This window comes from Equus przewalskii, chromosome 2, assembly GCF_037783145.1.
Source record: "Equus przewalskii isolate Varuska chromosome 2, EquPr2, whole genome shotgun sequence".
In the NCBI taxonomy this organism is placed as follows: domain Eukaryota; kingdom Metazoa; phylum Chordata; class Mammalia; order Perissodactyla; family Equidae; genus Equus; species Equus przewalskii.
In genome coordinates, this window is record NC_091832.1 from 8,992,300 (window position 1) to 9,004,369 (window position 12,070).

The 12,070-nt window shown below is 34.4% G+C and overlaps 1 protein-coding gene across 5 annotated transcripts in view; it reads left to right on the top strand.

Moving 5' to 3' along the window:
- Positions 1 to 12,070, top strand: part of AGBL4 (AGBL carboxypeptidase 4) — a 1,226,144-nt gene that overhangs the window by 52,372 nt on the left and 1,161,702 nt on the right. The window lies entirely within an intron of this gene.

Genomic DNA, 12,070 nt, shown 5'->3' on the forward strand with positions numbered 1-12,070 from the left:
CTTTTGTAGATATATATTATAATGTTATTACTCCTCCCCTTAAAAATCCTTTCTCTGGGGCTGGCCCCGTGGCCGAGTGGTTAAGTTAGTGTGCTCCGCTGCAGGCGGCCCAGTGTTTCGTTGGTTCGAATCCTGGGTGCGGACATGGCACTGCTCAAGCCACGCTGAGGCAGCGTCCCACATGCCACAACTAGGACCCACAACGAAGAATATACAACTATGTACTGGGGGGCTTTGGGGAGAAAAAGGAAAAATAAAATCTTTAAAAAAAAAAAATCCTTTCTCTGTTTAGCTTACAACTACCTGGTGTTTGCCTGTATCATGCTACTCTTTGAAGATTATCAATGACTTGCTTGTAAAATTCAGTGGCTTTCCCTGAGTCATCATCCTTATCCACTTTCTGGTGCTATTTTTACTTCATTCTCATGTAATTCAAATAATTCATTTGTTCATATATTCATTAATTCATCTAGCAGATATTTATTAAGCACTTATGTGTGCCAGGCATTGTGCTAGTTTTGCATTTTCGATTTCTTTGTGGAATTTCCCTTTGTTGCCTCACCCTTCAGACTTTATACTTCTGATATCTTGAACTATCCCCTTAACTTGGCTTGTCTGTGAATGCTGTTATTACTTTTTGAAGTACCCGGCATCTGAACTGTGAAACAGCTTTGATTTCTTCTTTCCATTATCTCTATGTCTTGTTACCCATGAAGTCCTTGGCAGATGCCGATCCCAAACCTTTAAGAAGAATTATAGTGCCTGTCAGCACTGCTGAGCTAGCCATCTAAAAGGAGGTTGATGCTAACTAGATGCCATCTCTTGGAGTTAAATTAGACTATAGTGCAACTTCTCCTTGAATTTCCACAAATACTACCTTGTTCGGCTCTGCTCTTCGCTGATCTTGGTTTCCATTCATTTCTTGTTAACTCTTACCCTGTTATCTCCTTTATTCACTTTTGGCATCCTCTCTCCTGACACCCAATAACTAGTTTAGCCTCCTTTTGATTTTACTTTTTTTTTTTTTTAATCATGGGTTGTTTTTGATGTTTGGCTATTAGAATACGTTGGGTGACTTTTGCCTTTGCCCCTTATCACCTACCTTTCCTGTGAGATGGGATTTTATTTTTTCTTCTTGCTTTCCAGAACTGATCCCTGACCTGCTTCAACTTTTTTTGGCATATTCTTTCCTTTGTATGTCCGTTGTGCCCATTCTAGTTAAAGCTCTTATTAAACTACACTTGGATCATTGTAATACCTTTCTAATGGCTTTTCCACTTTTACTTTCTATCTCTAGTTGATCCTATACGTTAATGCTAGATCAAGCTTCCTAAAATATTTGCTTCAATCAGGTCATCTTCAGTTCCTTATAAATGGCATTGCATAGACCAAATTTCTTGACCAAGGCTCTCCAGAGTCTAAGCTTAATCTACCACTTTTCCTACGAGAGGAAACTTTTGCTTTTGACAAACTGGTAAGCTCTCTTTCCCAAAGATGTCTTCTTACACCAGTAGTTTTCAAACTTTTTCTTAATTTTTTTTAAGTATGGAAGCCTTGATTCAAAGGTTATTTGTCTCCCAATTCCCTGTGACACCATGTGGGATTCCAAACTCTAGGGCCCATGAAGCACAGTTTGAAGACTATTGGTGTTAGCTCTTTGACATTGTATCTTAATATGAACCTTATTTGAATAGACATTCCTTTACATGTTACAGATGAGGATCAAGCTCAATAAAGATTAAGTAGTTTACCAATAAGTTATAATTTGTAAAACAAGGTCTTCTAAGGCCAAAGTTTTCTTCCTAGCACGCTGTTTTTTTCTTTTTTTTGGTATTTTGAGCTTCTTAAGGATGAGAAACTATACTTTTTTGTGTATTATGAAGTACGTGGCATAATACCTAGTAAATGGGGGTTTATTAAATAGTTATTTTATTTATGCCTCTTTTTATTCTCTGTATTTCATGACACAATATTAGGTATTCAGTATCATTGATAATATTGATCTAAAACTTAGAGCTTTCGAGTGTAGGCAGAAAGTTATATCATAAATTATTTTGGGCCCAGGAGATTGAAAGATAAGTTCTTTAGCATATTCTTCTTATTGTCTCACCTAACCTTCCTCTGAAATGTGATATGTTCTATGTATTAGATTGTAAACTCCTTGAAGGTAGATTCTATGGCATATTTTATCTCTGTTTGAAATGCCTATCAGATCATTCTTAACATATAGAATAAATGTGTTTGTATTCTGAAATGTGTTTCTGATGAATGACAGTACTTTGAGGAAGAGAAACTTAAGAAATCACAGTCAATAATAACATTTAACCTTGAAAGTTGTAAGAGAATATATGACAAAAAATGTAATAAAGTACATACAAATATACGCTTATTGAATCCATTTGCCTGGGACCCTGTTAACTATCCTGTGCCTGGATGTGGCCTTCATGAGAATCAGAACAGACAGCATTTGTCTATTGGGAATACATGGTGCCTGGGGCATTATGGAATATTTTCCCATCAAGCCAGAAGATAATACAGTTCTTCTGAAATATGCACAGAGTGATTACATTGTACTGTTTTCAGGGCCAATTCAGCTGTGGGCAGTTTGTTGAGGACAGGGGAGCAAGTTTTGGCCACTAAGGTCATAGTCTTGTTGCATTCTTCATTACCTTCATTGCCACTTTTACTATCTAGAGTTGCCCTTAGACTCTTTCCAGACCTTAGGAAGACCTTTGTTAAGTAATGTGGTTACTTTGTTAAGTAATGTGTTTTTTGGTTCAATTCTTAATAGTAAAATTACCATTTAAATTATTTAAAGAGAATATTTATAATTAAATTTGTAATAAAATGATATATAGTGCTAAATATGTTTATCTTTTTCATTTTTTCATATGAAGAAACCGAGGTTCCATTTAATCAGAGAAGTAAAGTGAATTTCTCAAGGTCACTTAAATAGAGAGTGGAAGAGCCAGGGATCTCTTGAATTATATAATCTTCCATTTTGTGTCATAAACTTGAAAATGTTATACTATGGAAAGATCAATGAAGTAGAAACAAATATTAAAAGTTTTATGTATTAGGGATGTGCATTTGAGATTTTTCCTTTCATGCAGGTACGTAAAGCCTAGATCGTGGAAGATAAATATCTGAAGCATAATTTTTCTAATGTTGTTCCAATCTCCAGGCTTCTGTTCATGGCTACATTTCTCCTTTCATTTCTTACTACTTGTCTGGGTCTGCCTTTTTTCATGTGTCCTGACTCAGAAGCAAACTGGCTAACTATGGCCTGTATCACCCCCATATCAAGACTGCTTTCCAGAGATAGCTCAAAGAAGGATGCATTCTTGTCATTTGTTGAGATTATAATTTATTGAATTATTTATTGTTATGGAGATTACTAAATCATGAAAAATGCAGTAAAAGCAGCAGTGGGAGAAAAAGTTTCAGGTTTTGTCTTTGTTTCTATAGCTTTTTTGGCCCCCATCCCCCAGAATATTCTCTTACTTACCACTCTACCTGGATTGGCAGGCCTTTTTCCAACCACCAGGAAAAATCTCTACCATCGTTTGAAATGTATTGCTGGAAATGTCTTCTGCAGGAGAGCTTTCTGGACTTAGACAAAGAATGTTGGATTTTGTTTATCTTGTTTTCATTTATATTTGAGGAGTTAGTGAACAGAAGTAAAAAAAATAGTGCTTTGGAACCAGAAAGACTGAATTTGGATATTGGCTATTTTCCTTACTTTTTGTGTACAATTTTTAAGTTTTAAAATGAGGATCAGAATTTTATCTCAAAGAGATAATGTAAATATACACAATGACGTATGTAAAAAACACATATGACAGATAGCCAAGCCTTAGTAAATTGAATTGAATGAATAAGTGATTGAAATTTCAACTTTTTTCTATTCATCAGAAATGATTACTTCTGCTCAACTCTTCTGATTTTTCTGTACCACTTTTATTGAACTTATCACATACTTTGTGTATTGTGTCATTCCCCACTACATGTTATGAGTGCAGAATGTGATGGTAACATTGTGAGAGGCAGTTTGCTTAGTGGTTAAAAGCAGTGGTCTCTGGAATCAGGCTTCCTGGATTCACATCTTAGTCCTGCTGTTCACCTCCTTGTCAAAGTAATTGGGTTAATTATTTATTTTTAGCATTTTAATCATTTTAAGTGTGCACTTCAGTGGCGTTAAGAACATTCACAGTGTTGTACAACCATCAGCACTGTCTAGTTCCAGAATCTTTTCATCATCCCAAACAGAAACTCTACCCTTTGAGTGATAATTCCTCATTACCCCCTTCTCCTAGCTCCTGGAAACCTCTAGTTTACTTTCTGTTTCTATGAATTTGCCTATTGTAGGTACCTCATGTAAGTGGAATCATTTGATGTTTGCCTTATGTGTCTGTCTTGTTTCACTTAGCATAATGTTTCATCTGTGTTGTAACATGTATCAGAATTTAATTCCTTTTTATGACTGAATTAATATTTCATTGTATGTATACCACTTAAAAAATTTTTGCATCTATGTTCTTTTCTTATAATGTATTCATCTGGTTTTAATACCAAAGTAATATCGACCTTTGCTTTGATTTCCTGGAAGAGTTTTCATAGAGTTGGTGTTATTTTATTATTATGTTTGTTAGAATTCAACAGCCATATGGGAATGGAGTTTTCTTCATGGGTAGGTTTTTATCTTCAAGTTCAATTTCTTTGTTACATACAAGACTATTCATGTTGTTTAATTTTTCTTCCATGAGCTTTGGTAGTTTGTGTTTTTCAAGGAATTCATCCATTTCACCTAATTTGTCAAATTTATTGGCATGAAGTTGTTCATAATGTCCCCTTTTTAACCTTTAATATTTCTAGAATCTATAGTGATTTCACTTCTCTCATTGCTGAGATTGCTAAGTTCTTTTTTTTTTATTCCTGAGTACTATGTCTAGAAGTTTATTTTATTGTTTTTCTCAAAGAACTAGGGTTTTTTATGATTTCATTTTATTCCCTTTTTTATTACCTATAACTCTTTGTTGTGTTAATTTAGTTATGGCTTTCTTATAATAGACATCCGTAACTTCTTAGTCTACCTTCAAGTGATGATATATCACTTCATATATAGTATATGAACCTGACAATATTATAATTCCATTTTGCCCTTCCTGTCCTTTGTAATATTGTTACGAAATATTTTACTTCTTGGTGTCTTATAGACCCCACAATACATTACTATTTTTAAATATGCTTAAATAATATGAAAAAAATGTCTTTGTATTTACTCATGTAGTTATCTTTTCTAATACTTTTCATTCCTTTGTGTAGATCCCAACTTCCATCTGATATTATTTTCTTCCTGCTTGAATCTTTAACATTTCTGGTAATTAAGATCTACTGGTGATTAATTCAGTTTTTGCATGTTTTAAAAAGTCTTTATTTCACCTTAGTTTTATTTTTTCAACAGCTTAATTGAGTGTAATATACATTCCATAAAATTTACTCATTCATTTTAGTTTTTGACAAATATTTTCACTGGATGAAGAATGCTAGTCATTTTTTCCCTTTTAGTGCTTTAAAAATGTTGTTCCACTTTATTCTGGATTGCATGGTTTCTGACAAGAAATATGCTACTCTTATATTTGTTTCTCTTTGAATCATGTGTCCTTTTTATTCTGGCTGCTTTAGGATGTTTTTTAGTCACTGATTTTAAGCAACTTGATTATATGTGCCTTACTGTAATTTTCTTCAGATTTCTTGACCTTGGAATTTATTGATCTCCTTGGAAATGTGAGTTCATAGTTTTTATCAAATTTGGGAAATTTTTTATCACTATTTCTTCAAATATTTTTTTCTCTCAATCTTCTTTCTCTTGGGGACTCTAATAACATGTATATGAAACTGCTTGATGTAATCCCACAGTTCACTGATACTCTGGTATTTTTTTCAGTATTTTTTTTCTGTGTGTTTCATTTTGGATAGTTTGTATTGTTATATCTCAAATTCACCAGTCTTTTCTTCCATAGTGTCTACTATGAATCTGCTTTTTGTTCCATTCAATATAATTCTTCTCTCATTAATTGTAGATTTTGTGACTTGAAGTGTGATTTTGAAATTTGGACCTTTTCCACATTTCTACTTAACATGCACAATGTGTTCTTTAATTTCTTGAACATTTGGAATATAGTTTAAATAACTACTTTAATGTCCTTGTCTATTAATTATGTTATCTATTTTAATTCTGGATCAGCTTTGACTGAGTGACTTTTGTCTTCATTATAGATAGTATTTTCCTGCTTTTTTGTATGCTAGATAATTCTTTATTGGATGCCTGATATTGTGAATTTTAATGTATTGGATTCTAGATATTTTTTATTTCCTGTAAATATTCTTCCCCCCTCCAGTTTATTGAGATGTAATTGACATATAACATTAATTTTAGGTGTACAACATGACGATTTGATATATGTATATATTGTGAAATGATTCCTACAATAAGTTTAATTAACATCCATCACCTCAGTTTCAATTTTTTGTGTTGTGATGAGAACTTTAAGATCTACTCTCATAGCAACTTTCAAATATATGATACAGTATAGTTAACGTTATTCACCGTTCTGTACATCACATCCCCAGAACTTATGTTATAACTGGAAGTTTGTACCTTTTAACCCCCTTCATCCATTTTGCCCCTGGCAACCACCTCCCACTTCTGGCAGCCACCAGTCTCTTCTCTGTAACTATGAATTTGATGTTTTTAGATTCCACATATAATTGAGATCATGCAGTCTTTCTCTGACTTATTTCATTTAGCATAATGCCCTCAAGGCCCCTCCCTGTTGTTTCAAATGTCAGAATTTCCTTCTTTTTTATGGCTGAATAATATTCCATTGTGTATATACCACATTTTCTTTATCCATTCATCTGTCGATGGGCACCTAGGTTGTTTCCATGTTGTGGCTATTATAAATAATGTTGCAGTGAGCATGGGGGTCACATATCTTTTTGAGATAGTAATTTTGTTTCCTTCAGGTATATACCCAGAAGTGGAATTCTGGATCATCTGGTAGTTCTATTTTAAATTTTTCGAGGAACTTCATACTCTTTTACAGCCACATGCAAAAGAATGAAATGGACCTCTATCTTATTTATAGTGGTTCCCACCAATAGTGCACAAGGGTTCCCTTTTCCCCATATCCTTGCCAACACTTATCTCTTGTTTTTCGTAATAGCCATTCTAACAGGTGTGAGATGATGTGTCATTGTGGTTTTGATTTGCATTTCTCTGATGATTAGTGATGTTGGGCATCTTTCCATGTACCTGTTAGCCATTTGTGTGTCTTCTTTGGAAAAATGTCTTTTCAGATCCTCTGCCCATTTTTTAAATTGAATTTTTTTTTATGTTGAGTTATATGATCTCTTTATATATTTTGGATATTAACCCCTTATCAGATATATGATTTGGAAATATTTTCTCCCATTCCATAGGTTGCCTCTTCATTTTGTTCATGGTTTCTTTTGCTGTGCAGAAGCTTTTTAATTTGATGTAGTCCCACTTATTTATTTTTGCTTTTGTTGCCTTTGCTTTTGATGTCAAATTCAAACAATTATTGCTAAGACCAATGACAAGAAGCTTATCCCCTATGTTTTCTTCCAGGAATTTTTATGCTTCCAGCTCTTACATTCAAGTCTTTAATTTGTTTTGAGTTGATTTTTGGGTATGAAGTAGGACTGGGGTCCAGTTTCATTCTTTTTCGTGTGTCTGCTCAGTTTTTCCAACACCGTTTACTGAAGAGACTGTCTTTTCCCCATTGTATATTCTTCACTCTTTTGTCATAAATTAGTTGACCATATGCGTGTAGGTTTATTTCTAGGCTCTCTGTTCTGTTCCATTGATTGGTGTGTCTGTTTTTATGTCAATACCACATTGTTTTAATTACTAAAGCTTTATAATATAGTTGGAAATCAGGGAGCATGATGCCTCTAGCTTTGTTCTTCTTTTTCAAGATTGCTTTGGCTATTCAGGGTCTTTTTATGGTTCCATACAAGTTTTAGGACTGTTTGTTCTATTTCTGTAAAAGATGCCGTTGCAATTTTGATAGGGATTGTATTGAATCTGTAGACTATTTTGGGTAGTATGGACATTGTAACAGTATTAATTCTTCTAACCCATGAGCATAGACTATCTTTCCAATTATTTGTGTCCTCCATTTATTTCATCAGTGTCTTATAGTTTTCATTGTACAGATATTTCACCACCTTGGTTAAATTTATTCCTAGGTATTTTATTCTTTTTGATGCAATTGTAAATAGGATTGTTTTCTTAATTTCTCTCTCTGCTAGCTTGTTATTAGTTTATAGAAACACAACAGATTTTGTATATTGATTTTGTTTCCTGCAACTTTACTGAATCCATTTATTAGTTTTAACAGTTTTTTTGTGTGTATGGAGTCCTTAGGGTTTTTTATATAATATCATGCTATCTTAGATAGTGACAGTTTTACTTGTTCTTTTCCAATTTGAATGCTTTTTCTTTCTTTTTCTTTAATAATTGATCTGGCTAGGACTTCCCATACTATGTTGAATAAAAGTGGCAAGGGTGTGCATCCTTTTCTTCTTCCTGATATTAGAGGAAAAGCTTTCAGTTTTCATCATTCAGTATGATATTAGCTGTGGGCTTGTCATATTTGGACATTATTATGTTGAGGTATACACCCGCTATACCCAGTTTGTTGAGAGCGTTGTAAAATTTTTTAAATCATGAATCACTGTTGAATTTTGTCAAATGCTTTTTATGCATTGATTTTCTATAAATATTCTTGAGGTTTGTTCTGGGATACAGCTAAATTACCTAGAAACGGTGTGATCTCTTTGGATCTTGCTTTTAAGCTTTATTAGTTGGGAGCAGAGGAGCATTTAGCCTACTGAGGTAAAACCTTTCTGAGTATCTGATGCCCTGTAAATTATGAGATTTTCCATTCTGCTTGAGGGGATCAGGCATTATTCCTGGCCTTATGTGATTTCTGAAGATTCTTCTCTCTAATCCTTTAAGATATTTTTTTCCCCAGCCCTGAGTAGTTTCCGCATATGTAGATGTTAGCAGTACTCTGCTGAGGACTTGCAGGGGATGCATTGTAGATGCCAGATGTTCTCTACGCAACTTTCTCCTCTTTGGTATTGCACTCTGTAAACTCTAGCTACCTTGGCCTTCCTGGATTCCCAGCTTAGTCTTTTAACCTCAGGGAGACTTCTACATTCTGCCTGGATTCCGAAACTCTTGTTGCCCTGAACCCTGAAACCTTTCTCCATGCAATAATATGGAATAATTGTATGGTTTACTTTATTTGTTTCCCATCTCCCAGGGGGCGAGGTCTTTTTTGTCTGATGTCCAGTGTCTTGAGAACTATTGTTTTATATATTTTATTTATTTATTTATTTTTGGTTGTTTCATGTGGAGATTAATTCGAGCACTGTTGCTCCATTATGGTTAGAAACAGAAGTCCGGCACTACCATCTTTCTTTCTTTCTTTTTTTAAAAGATTGGCACCTGAGCTAGCATCTGTTGCCAATCTTTTTCTTTTCCTTCTTCATCTCCCGAAAGCCCCCCAGTACATAGTTGTATATTGTAGTTGTGAGTGCCTCTGTTGTGCTATGTGGGACGCCACCCGAGCATGGCCTGATGAGCGGTACCATGTCCGCGCCCGGGATCCGAACTCACAAAACCCCAGGCTGCCGAAGTGGAGTGCATGAACTGAAACACTTGGCCATAAGGCCGGCCCCCAGCACTACCATCTTGAAGACACTAGTCTCAGTTTCTATATTTGCTTCTATTAAAATGGAAATAATAATAGCAAGTACTTCTAAGTGGGGAGAGATATGAGGATTAAATTAGATAATATATGTTAAGCTGTTAGAATGGTGCCTGCTATATAGCAAGCACTATAAAATTTAGATGTTGTTTATACATATATATAGTAACTAGTATGCTTATCATATAGTAAATGCTAACTAAGTATTTGTGTACTGAATCAATCATATCTTCATTTTGTATTTGGGATTGTTAACACCTAATCATTTATGTGATAGTAGTTTTTCCCCTTAACTTAATTGAAACATTTCAGTTCCTTAGTAAACAAAATATCCTGCTTGTAATTTATTCTTTGTTGATGTTTAAAATTTTTACTTATGAATATGAATTTTTATTTGTTCTCTCAAATTGTTCTTAGTTGCTCTTAGTGAGTTTTAGGGCATGCAGTCCTTTTTTTACTTAAATCAGTTCATTCTGGATAGCCTGCTTTCAGTTATTTTTATTCAGCAATCTTTTAGTGTAGTGTAATGGTCTAGGACATAGATAGTTGATTCAAGGTAACTAGGTTCAAATCCTGGCTCCTTCATGTACTTCTTATAAGACTAGAAGAAATTACTTAATCTCTCTGTTCTCCAGGTTCTGACAAAATGGGGATAATAATATTATCCACCTCATAGGGTTGTTGTGAAGATTAAGTGAGTTAACATATATAAGGCACTTTGAATACTGCTTGGCAATGGTGAGTGCTGTAAAGTATTAAATCTTGTCATTATTATTTTTCGTTATTGCCTCCTGAGAGAAATCATCCTAGGGTACCTAGATTAGTTACATCACTCATCACTATCTGATACTTGTTTGTCAGTTTGAATGTGTTTCTTTACTCTATCATATCTATCTATCTATCTATCTATCTATTTAACTAACTCTGTTTATTATATATCCTTTATTTATTATTTGTCTCCCACAACCAGATATAAATTTCGTGAGAGTAGGTGTCTTGTTTATTTTGTTCTTCACTCTAATGCCAGTACAAAGAACAGTGTCTGGCATAATTAGTCATTGAATGAATAATAAGTACCTATTACATACCAGGCATCTTACTAGGGGCTTTAATTTGCTTTTTCATGTACCTCTTATCATTTCACATAGAAGTAAAATAGTATTTTATTAAATACACCGTATATTTTTAAGATTTCTCATTCTATCAATATAATATCCTTCCAAAAGACCTAAAACATGGCTATATTCAGAGAATTCACTTATATAATATTTTTTCTCTCTTCATAGAATTGTTGAATTAAATCTTCATTGGCAAAATGTGTATTAGAATTAACCATCTCAGGAATTTCTTATTTGGCTTAAACATTATGCTGTGAACCTGTTTTGGATGGATCGAGTCCTCACCCCACTTTTATATTACCCTAGTTCTCTCTTTTTTTTAGGAAGAATATCCCTGAACTAGCATCTGCCACCAATCCTCCTCTTTTTGCTGAGGAAGACTGGCCTTGAGCTAACATCCATGCCCATCTTCCTCTACTTTATATGCGGGACGCCTACCACAGCATGGCTTGCCAAGCAGTGCCATGTCCGTATCCGGGATCTGAACTGGTGAACCCCGGGCCACTGACGCAGAACACATGAACTTAACCGCTGTGCCACCAGGCCAGCCCCACCCTAGTTCACTTGAATGCCATTCTACAAGCTTAACTCATTTATTCATTTCAGTAGAATCCCTTTGAAGTAGATATTATTATTTTTATTTCACAGAATTAAAATCTGAGCCTTAAGTGGAGTGATTTGCATAAGGTCATATCATAGTAAATGGCAGCACTATAAGTTCATTTCAAGTTTGTTGATTTCAAGTCTGGAGTAGTTTCCATTGAACCATTCAAATGTTTATTTTTGACATATTAATGCATACCTGGAACCTAGAAGAGAACTAGGGTGATATAAAAGTGGGAGTGGGGACTTGGTCCATTCTCAACAGGCTCATAATATATGTTTAAGCATTATTTGTATTTTATGTGAATATCTGTATCCATAGAACTGTCTTGAGGTAATTCTAATGTGATTTTGAACTTGCCTGGCCTTCATTCTACTATTTTCAGGGGTAGAGAGGAAGTCCCAGAGCTCAGTGTTCTCCTCTCAAGATTTCCACTCCTTCCTCTCAACAGTCACAAAAAGGACTTATTCCTTATTTTTCCATTTACTTCAGTCACAAAAGACCTTCAACTCCGCGTCATTCTTTTGTGTGTGTGTGTGACA